This window comes from Cheilinus undulatus, linkage group 13 (genome assembly GCF_018320785.1).
Source record: "Cheilinus undulatus linkage group 13, ASM1832078v1, whole genome shotgun sequence".
Taxonomy (NCBI): Eukaryota; Metazoa; Chordata; class Actinopteri; order Labriformes; family Labridae; genus Cheilinus; species Cheilinus undulatus.
Window position 1 is genome coordinate 47,483,827 of NC_054877.1, and position 10,324 is coordinate 47,494,150.

Below are 10,324 nucleotides of genomic sequence, written 5' to 3' on the forward strand. Positions count from 1 at the left end.
CATGCCCCAGATTGATGGGGCGTGCCTTTAAATGTCACACAAGGGAGTGAGCAGCATGTGTCTCTCTGCAAACCCTGGGATTGAATCCAGGCTCTTTGGTACATCTGAACTCTCTTCCACTTATTTTCTGCCACTCAGATGAGGCAACACACTAGACCACAGACATAAGGACAGTTTCAGCACATTTTTAAGGTAATAATAAACAAAAATTACCAAAAAAAAAAACACAAAAAATGATGTGAAAAAATGTACAAAATAATATGATAAAAAAAAAAACCCCAAAAAAAGACCGGAAAAACTGAAGAAAAAAAATGACATAAAAATTGATTCGAAAAATGGATTTTAAAAAATGACGAAAAAAAATTTAAGAGAAAAATGATGACAAAAATTGATGGAAAAAAATTACATGATTAAAATGCTGAAAAAATACTAAAATAGGACAAAAGAAATTATGACACAATCACCAAAAATGATGACAAAAATAACCAAAACATGATGAAAAAGATTGTGAAAAATATGAAAAATGACCAAAAAACCCCACAAATCAACAAAACAATGGACGCAAAAAAGAAAAATATTATGAAAAAAAACTATGAATAAAGGATGAAAAATATGAAAAAAATGATGAAAAAAATCACCCAACAATGCTGAAAAAGACAAAGAAAGGATTAAAAAAAGAAGTGATAAAAAGATTGTGAAAAAACTCAACAAAACTATGGATGCAAAAAAGAAAAAAATTATGAAAAAAATGATGAATAAAGGATGAAAAATATGAAAAAAAAATCACCCAACAATGCTGAAAAAGACATAGAAAGGATTAAAAAATGAAGTGATAAAAAAGATTGTGAAAAAAATAATGAAAAATGACCAAGAAAACACAAATCAACAAACCAGTGGATGCAAAAAAGAAAACTTCTGAAAAAAAAAAGATAAATAAAGGAAGGAAAATAAGAAAAAAAGACGAAAAAAATGACAAAAATTAAACAATGCCAAAAAAAGACAAAAAAAAAATTCTGAAAAAAAGTGCTAAAAAGAGATTGTGAAAAAAAACTCAACAAAACAATGGATGCAAAAAAGAAAAAAAATCTGAAAAAAATTCTGATAAAAGGATGAAAAAAAGCTGTAAAAAGTGACAAAAAATGATGAAAAAATCAGAGAAATGGTTAAAAAAAAATGAAAAAAAAGACCAAAGAGAAAATGATGATAAAAGGATGAAAAAATTTGCAAAAGAGTCAAAAAAAGACTTAAAAAAGGATCGAATACATGACAAAAAATGTTGAAAAAATCACCAAGAAATGATGTAAAAAAATCAATTAAAAAAAGACAAAAAAAATGATGAAAAATAACCAGCTCCACAGCCAAAAGATCTGACAGAAACTTGCATGATCAAACGTGACTCCAGAAGAATCATATATATAGTAAACCATCCACTTCAAACCTGCACACTTGGGTCGCTGCCCTAAATCAACATTTGCTCTTCGATTTCTGACATCCATTTAACGTTTGGCTCCATGTTTACTGTCACTACCGTGGCTGTGTTTGGTGTGCTTCCTCGTTCAATTAGCTAGCTTAATGACTGGCTCTTGCTCTGCCCATGCCTCCTCAACTTGTACTCCGTGTTCCCCTGACCAAACAGGATTTTCCGTTGTTATTATGGAACATGGATCAGGGGTGTAAAATCACTCAAAATGCACCTCACACCTCCAGAAAATCTGACTGGTTAATCTTTAGAGACATTAGATAATCAAGCCTTTGCTGAATTTGGTTGAAAGGAGTGAATCATAGAGCGTACCTGGCTTAAAGCAAAGGCAGATAGAGAGAAAGCAGCTTCAGCCTGCTGGGCCTCCATCCCACCCCGGGCTGAAAAAGTGAGTTTAATACAGAGAGGTAATAAGACGCCACAGCTGTGATGGGATCTTCATATAGGATTAGTAAAGATAGTGTGTTAAATCAGACCCCCAGCTCCGTCTGAAACTCATTTCTCCCCCAGTAAAACTCCCCGTGCCGTTATTGACAGCAACAGTAGCTTTCCTTTTCTGTTCCTCTTTTCTTTTCTGAATTTCTTTTGAGGCACCCACGGTCATCCCTTGTGTTTCCACTGACAGCATGTGGGAGCTTTTCCAGCAGCATGAATAGGAGGCCTTGGCGAGGAGGCAGAAGAGGGTTTTGACAGAGCACGAGCGTCCTCCAACACGGTAGCTGGTTCCAGTCTGCCGCTGCGCGCTCATTATCGGTGGAAAACCTTGATCACACAAAGCCAGGTGAAACAGTCACGCAGCAAAAACGCTCCTCCTGAAAGCCTGACTGTATGAAAGGAAGAATGCGGCCTTGAGATGATGTCATGCTGATAGAATTTAACTTTTTTAACTAGAAGTGGAGCAGGTTTCAGCTGTTAGCAACATGAAGGTACTGCCTCAGTTTTATAAAAAGTTGGGGCGCTGTCTAAAATGTAAGTGATAATCTAAACTCAAAAACCTAGATTTGATTCACAACAGAACACTAACAGCATATCAGATGTTACACTGAGACAAAAAAGCCCATTCTGAATTTGATGGCAGCAAAACATCTCAAAAAAAGTTGGGACGGGGCAACAAAAGCCTTAAGGAAGAGGTTTTAGAGCAGTGATACTCATCGTGTGGCTCTTTTATGTCTGAATTTAAAATATTATTCCCCTGGGAAACCTTAGGGAAACTTTTTTGCTGCTTTTGACAATTTTTTGCCACTTTTCATCCATTTAAGCTACGTTTTGTCATTAAATACCACTTTTTTCTTACTTTTTGCTACTTTTTCCCCCTTTTTTGTCACTTAGTCCCATTTTTGCCCATTTTGCAACATTTTTTTTGCCACTTTTTGCCCATCTAATCTACCGTTTGTCATTAAATACCCCTTTATCCCATTTTGCCCCATTTTTTAAACTTCTTTTTGCCACTTTTTACCATTTTTATCCCATTTTTGCCCCTTGTCACCATTTTTTACCGATTCTTGCCCATTTAAGCTATCTTTTCACATTAAATACCACTTGTTTCCTATTTTTTTGCCCATTTTTGCCACTTCTTCTAGCCACTTCTATCCCATTTTTGCTGCTTTTCACCATTTTTTTGCCCATTTAAGCATTCTTTTGCCATCAAATACCACTAGTTTCCTTTTTTGCCCATTTTTGCCAATTTTTAACCACTTTTCAGCCATTTAAAATATACTGTTTGTCATTAAATACCCATTTTTTTCCCATTTTTGAGACTTTTTTTTGCCACTTTTTTTTTTTCCAATTTTTGCCACTTTAATCCCATTTTTGCCCCTTTTCACCATTTCACCGTTTCTTATTTTTTTGCCCATTTTTGCCTTCTCTTATGGCCACTTCTATCCCATTTTTTGATCTTTTTTACAATTTTGTTTGCCACTTTTTGCCCATTGAAGCTACCTTTTGACAGTAAATACTACAAGTTTCCTTTCTTTGCCCGTTTCTGCCACTTCTTCTACCTACTTTTGTCCCATTTTTTGCCAATTTAAGCATGCCTTTGCTATTAAATACCACTTGTTTCCTATTGTTTGGCCAGTTTTGCCATTCTTGGCTGCTTTTTGCCCATTTTAGTCCCTTTTTGTTCATCTTTTTGCCTTGTTTTTGTCACTTTTGAACATTTTTTTGCCACCTGTAACTCATATTTTTGTAACTGCTCATCCATTTCTGCTACTTTCTGACTCTTTTTCTACTTTTTCTCCCCATTTTCAACCATTTTCATCCCTTTTTGCTACTTTTGACCATCTTTGCCGTCTTCGACTTATTTTCATTGCTACTTCAAGCTGTTTTTGCACTTTTTCACCACTTAGATTGTGGCTCTTGCAAAGGTTTTTTTCAACAGTTAGGCTCTTTGGTTGAGCGGGGTTGAGTAACACCGTTTTAAAGCTACACATGCTTCCAATCAGACAACGTCTCTGTCAGGGAAGGCCTTGAGTATTTCAGCGAGACCATGCTAAACCACATACCACATCCATCACAGCAACATGGCTTCACAGGAGAAGAGACCAGGTCCTAAACTGACCTGCCTGTAGTCCAGACCTTTCATGAAAATATTTGGAGCATCAGAAAAGGAAAAATCCAGCAGAGAAGACCCAGCTAGAATCCTACATCAGACAAGAATGGGACAACATTCCTCTCCAAAACCTCCATCAGCTGGTCTCCTCATTCCCCAGATGTTTACAGACTGCTGTGAAAAGAAGAGAGGATGCTATTGCCCTGTACCAACTTTTTTGGAATTGTGGTTGTAGTGTTGCCTTCAGAATCTTTTAAAACTGACCATAAAGCTACTTTGATGTACAGACAACATATCTTTGATGTAGCAGAAGTAAAAAGATATTCTTGCAGCATCCAGCCTCATAAATTTGATGTGGGTCCATAAAAGTAAGACATAATCCAAGCACGATCAATCACAGCTGTATAATAAAGTGTTTTTGAGGGAATAAAGCTGTTTTATTGTCTTGGAGATTGTTTTGTAAAGGGTGAGCCCACCATAAAGACGACCTTTTCTCTGTAGAAACATTTGCATTCACATATTTTGTTGTTTATTCTTACATAGGATTATACAAAAAAAAATTAGCAAACAACTTCAAAAAGCCATTTTTTCATTTCATGGTGACTTTAAGGTCAGCTGAAGGATTACATATGCCTCTAGACCGTCTTCTCTTTAATCCCTTATTTAAATAAAGTCATACATGGTAAAGTACGGAGTCCAACATGAGGCAGGACGGCCCACAAACAATAAAAGCCTCAGTTCTATGCAGTTAGAATGTCCCTACTTAGCACCATGTAAACCCCCCCCGCCCGTGCTGTATTCTCAGGGCTGAGAGTGGTGGCGTGTTGGTGTTGATGTGCTCTTTCCTCCGTCTAATCCTCAGGATTTTTCAAAGGTCTGGACTGTCCAGACGCCGCTTCATCCAGGCTTAAGTTATCCATCAGTGTCAGATGGAAAACAAAACCCCGGCTCCTCTGGCTCTTCCTCACTCCTCTGTTTTTTTGCAGACAGTTCACTGAGTGAAGATGTTTCTCTCCATCACTCGCTACATGTTCTTACTGGTAATACTCATCACATAAACAAAAGTTCATGTGTGTCCGGGCGTCGTGGTTCCAAGGAGATTTAGCTCTAATGCTTCAGAATACAGCAGTCAGTGTTTGTCCCCGTCTTGTTTCAACATAACAGAAATCCTCAACTAACAAGAAAAATACGCCGCAACGCTGTTTAAACAGTCAACATGCATTCATTTTCCAGGCATGATCAGACAGTTTCATAACACACTTCAGTGTTTTTTATTCACCGACGTGTTTCAACTGAGAACTTCCTGAATCTTCCTCAGTCATCATCACATTCAGTGGCTTTTTGAGAGTTTTTAAGTTGTCCAAATGGCAAACAAACATCTGATCCACAGAGTTCATGCAAAGGGGAAATCCATGCTAACTGCTCAGCTGAGCACCTTGAGTTTTAACACATTGGTCATCACTCACAGTCAGATAGAAACCACAGTCATTTCCTCTTTAACCCTCGATCATCCAGGTTTTTAGAGAGGGACCTGGATGCAGCCGAGGACCCCCACTTCGTACCAGATCTCATCTTCTAATACCTGATGTCAATGCATGGCTTCTTCATTGTTGTCTTTGTGCATCAGCACCATGTTAATAGAGGCAGGTCTGCTGCATAAGGAAATGTGAGGAGGTGGAAAAATACGTTTACAGTTTTCAGACTAACAAACTCAGAGATAACATTACATTCATTTCAATGAACCGATTTATGATCCAAATTCACATATCACTGAGAACAGATATAATATGCAACGGGAGACTGGCTGGCTGGACGGACATTGACGTCGCCGCCACGTTGCCAGAGGCAGGTCTGCTACGCCTTTCAATACAAGTAGACAAAGAATGTGCACGTTTTTGGAATAAAAAGCTCAAACGAACAGATTAAACAGATTTTAATGAATCATTTATACTCCATGATCCATATTAATATATGGGTATATAAACTGGGCACAAAAAGTAAGGACATTTTTGTTTGGTAGATTATTTCTTTGTTGCTATAATGCTTCATGGCAATAAATCTTATACCGCTGGAAAGCCTGTTTATTTCCCTTTTAAATAGTGCCACATTTGTAAGGAACATGCATCTGTGGGATGAGCAGCAGAGCTGAGTATGTGGGTTGCACCCATGAAGATTTTGCCAAATCTTCTCTGTCAATGCCAACTTCTAGAAGTCTAAAGTTAGACTCTACATCGTGGTATTATTCAGTAATGTTACTTTAAGGTCACTATCTCATATTTCAGTATCTCTGAGCTTATTCTTGTTAAAGTTTGGTGTGTGGTGGAACCAAAATGCAGACCAGAGGGAAAAAAGGTTTAACAGATTTATTGGGAATGTGCTCAAGGGAGGGGGGAATCCAGGAATCCAGGTGAGTGAGGGTTTTCTTCCACAGGTGAGAGTGAGCGTGCTGCTGGGTTTTTGGGCTGGTGCAAGTGCGAAAAAAGAGACACAGGTAAGTCAAAATGTTCACAAGAAAAGCACTGGACATAAATCATAGATTTTAGAGCCAGTGTCACTGGTAGTCAGGGAGCCTTGTACCGCTGAGCGTGGCAGAGAAAACACTGACGCCGAGATGAGGGGCAACGGCAGAGAAGTAGTGTGTCTGATTAGTGATCTGCAACGGGTGTGATCAATTGTCTCGGCGTCATGAAGGGGAAGGGAGCCTCGAAAAAAGCAAAGTTGGATATAACAGCACACAAACAGAAGTTGGCATTTCAAAGTAAAATGAGTGAATGATTGAATCACCACAATTCTAGAGATTTTTGGACATTATCTGTCATTTTGGGTTGTTGACATGAACAAACATTTGCATAAAGAAAACATTTATGTTCGCTTGTGTCAAAAAGGGTATTAAATCTTGAGAAATAGTCTTGCATGGTACATTTAGAGCAGATAAAAAAGTGTGATTAATTTGCAATTAGTCTCAGGTAACCATGAAATTTGTGAAATTAATCATGACAGCCCTAACAGTGCTTAACAAATTTATCAGACCACCTGTCATATTTGTCTCAGAGACCATCCAGCATCATGAAGTGCTTTAATGCGGACTCTTTCATTTTCAGTCTGCTCTCCACGTTTTACCACTTTGAACAGGAATGAGGAATTTCAAACTGAATTCACCCAAATTTGAGCCGGCTCACTGGGCTTCTCTGAGAAGTCAGAAATGAATCAAGCATAACATTCAACCACTAAAACTCATTTTTCTGTTCAGGAATGACAGTAAATAACTATAATTTGACATATTAATCAAGAAATATTAATGTGCTTTACTATTTTTTCAGTTATTTTGTAAATCAGTAAATTTGAAAATTCATGGATAACAATAATAATTCTATTTTAGCATTAAAAATATTTGGGTTAAAGAGCTTCTACATATTGGTGTATTAACCATTGCAGAAACATAAAAAATGATTTTGGTAATTACCAATGCTGTTAATTCAGGGCAGCTGTGGCATAAACCTTACTTTGGGTGGTGGTCTAATAAATTTCTTAAGCACTGTGTGTATATATATATATAAAACCAAAATTGGTAGCCCTTAAAAAAAAATTCCAATTTTTTTTTTCATTTTTGTGACCAAAATGAGAAAACAGCTAATTTTTCTATTTTTTTGTCAAAAAAAACCAAAACAAAACAAGAACACCAAATAACGAGCTATTCTCCTGATTTTTGAGTCTGGTTTCAACAGGAAAATCCAGAAAATACTCTGACCATTGTTTTTATGTTGATGTGGATTGTGTGTATCGTTACACGTTTCACACACGGTCTGGAAACGTTGAGTCTGTGTTTTAGAATCAGCATGTTTCCAGTAGAGCCGTGAAAATCACGGGAGTTTCCTGAGAGAGGTGACGACATGGGAGGCGGGCGGGAGAAAATATGGGGGGTTGTTGGCAGGTAACTGCTGTCCAATGGTCATGAATGACCCGAGTGCTCACACTGCACAAAATAAGTCTGGATGGACTGTTACAAAAATCTGCAGTGTTTCCTTTGGAAAAGTCTGACACACTGAGGTGGAAGTCATCTACTCCTATCCTTACACACAAAAAACATGACAATCAATCCCAACCCAAACACAGGCTGTCCTGCACCATGAAAGACTTGTCAAACAGCTTTAGAATGGTGCGAATGCAGACTGCCTAGTGTGAATGCCCCCTTAGATACTGTCTGACAGTTTTAAAGGAAAAAATACCCCAAAGTTGAGGATTCAGCTCGTGGTTCTGCTCTCACTGTAAAAACGTCTGGAGTAGTACGAATATCAGACATCCATCCGACCAGTTGGAAGCGGCTTGTTGGGCTGTAGACGAGTCGTGGTCAGCAGTCGTTTCCACCTGATGAAATGCATATATTACGCCCCGCTATGGTGGATAACATTTGGACATTTCTGCATGAGACAGAGTCCAGAATCAGGCTTTGGCTGCCACATTTGGAAGCACTGGGCCTGCTGTGAGAAAGGAGTTGGTCATAATCAAGCTGCAAGAATGCATCAGCCTCTTCCTGCTTATCATGGTCAATGTGAGTGCTTTATTAATGTTGGTAATTAGATCAACAGTCCGATCTGCTGTGACATTAGGAGCTCTGCAGAAATATCATACGTTCATATGATGTAAACACAGTGGACCGAGGTGGCATTTTGTTTTGCAGATCAGTTTTATGTTTATCACATGCGACGCCCTCCCTTTCCCTTTATTGCTGCTCTCTCAAAGGGCAAATAAAGGTTGGCTATTTAAAAAAAAAGGACACCATCACGGGCTGTTTACTTAAAACTTGGAAGGAAGAGCACCATGCCTTCATCTGCTATCACAGGGAAGTAAAACTGATCAGGCTGTGGATGTTTGTGGAGGAATTTTGGCACTTTATGACTGGAATGAGCTGTAATTTTGATGTATTGAACAATATCCAGAAACATTTTTGCCTCCATGGGATTGTTTTTGGAAACATGCTTTGGAATGAAGTCGTTAATGGCTGCATAAAATCAAAAGTATGAAGCCGTTTGGTGCATGTACTCCAAACGCTCGTTCTTCCTCTCCTCATCAGCTCACGCAGGTGCTCAGCAGGATGAAAGGAGCTTTGCAGACACGCTGCACCATCAACCGAGGTCAAAGTGTCTGGACGCTCTGAAAGCTGGCGTAAAAATCTGTTATGCAGAGTCTAATTAATACCGACATGATATGAAATATTGACTCGCTTTCAGAGAGCGAGTCCCACAGGGCACCTTGCTTGGCCACTAGCCGGTCTGACACGGCTTTGCTCTTTTTGCACCGAAATGTCAATTCCTCCCCAGACCATTTCATTAGTGCACATTTTAGATGGATAGTTGGCCTGGGGTCTGCGCTCCCATCCCATCCACTTTCCTCCTCACCTCTGGGGCCAATTAGGGCGCTGGAGCTGAAAATAAATGAAACGCGGTGGCAAAACAGCGTTTACTTCAAAACCTCGCACTTAATTTGAAGCTCTCTCTCTGATCTGAAGTTGGATTAGCGGGGTGATATTCCCTTTGATCTTGCAGGTTTTTGCATTTGTTGCCAACTTATTGAGAGGAGACTCCAGAGGAGCAGTTAGTGCTGGATGTGTGAAAGCATGGAGCACAGACGCAGAAACACAGAGACGGATCATGAGCATTAGAGACAGAAGAACACGGAAAAATGTAGATTTACTCTGCTCCTCGTACGTCCAGACACAAGCACAGGATATGACCTAAAGACATTAAGATGATTAACAATGAAATGATAACAAAGATGATTTAACCAACACCTTCACTGATAGACTGTAATCATTGTTTTTGATTTAATAATACAAATAACAAGCTTTTAAAGGAGGACTAGGCTTAATTGGATTATAGGATGTAACACGGGGGGCGTACTAATTACCCAGGCCCGCAGTAGGCAGGGGCCCTTCAGAAGCCTTCTTAGTAATTAATGTCATTATTGAATCAAAAGCAACTAAATGAACTGGTTAACAAACTGATTTTTTTATCAAATAGAGTAAAATAAATTACTGAGGAGCCCCTGCACTCCCCTTAAAAATGTCCAAAGAAAGTTAGTATAGTGAAGGATAAAAACGTGGGGACAGAGAGCAAGATGAGGCAGGCTGATAAAGACGTAAACGACTGGTCTCACCGGACGACTGGAAGTCATGGCAGAGGGTGAATATTCCTCTATTCCTCCCAGCATTGTGAGTATTCTTGCTGCAATTCACTTTCTCTCTGTTACACTCAGACTCGTCTCCTTGACTGGGCGTGCGTCTTTCAAACTCTATAAAC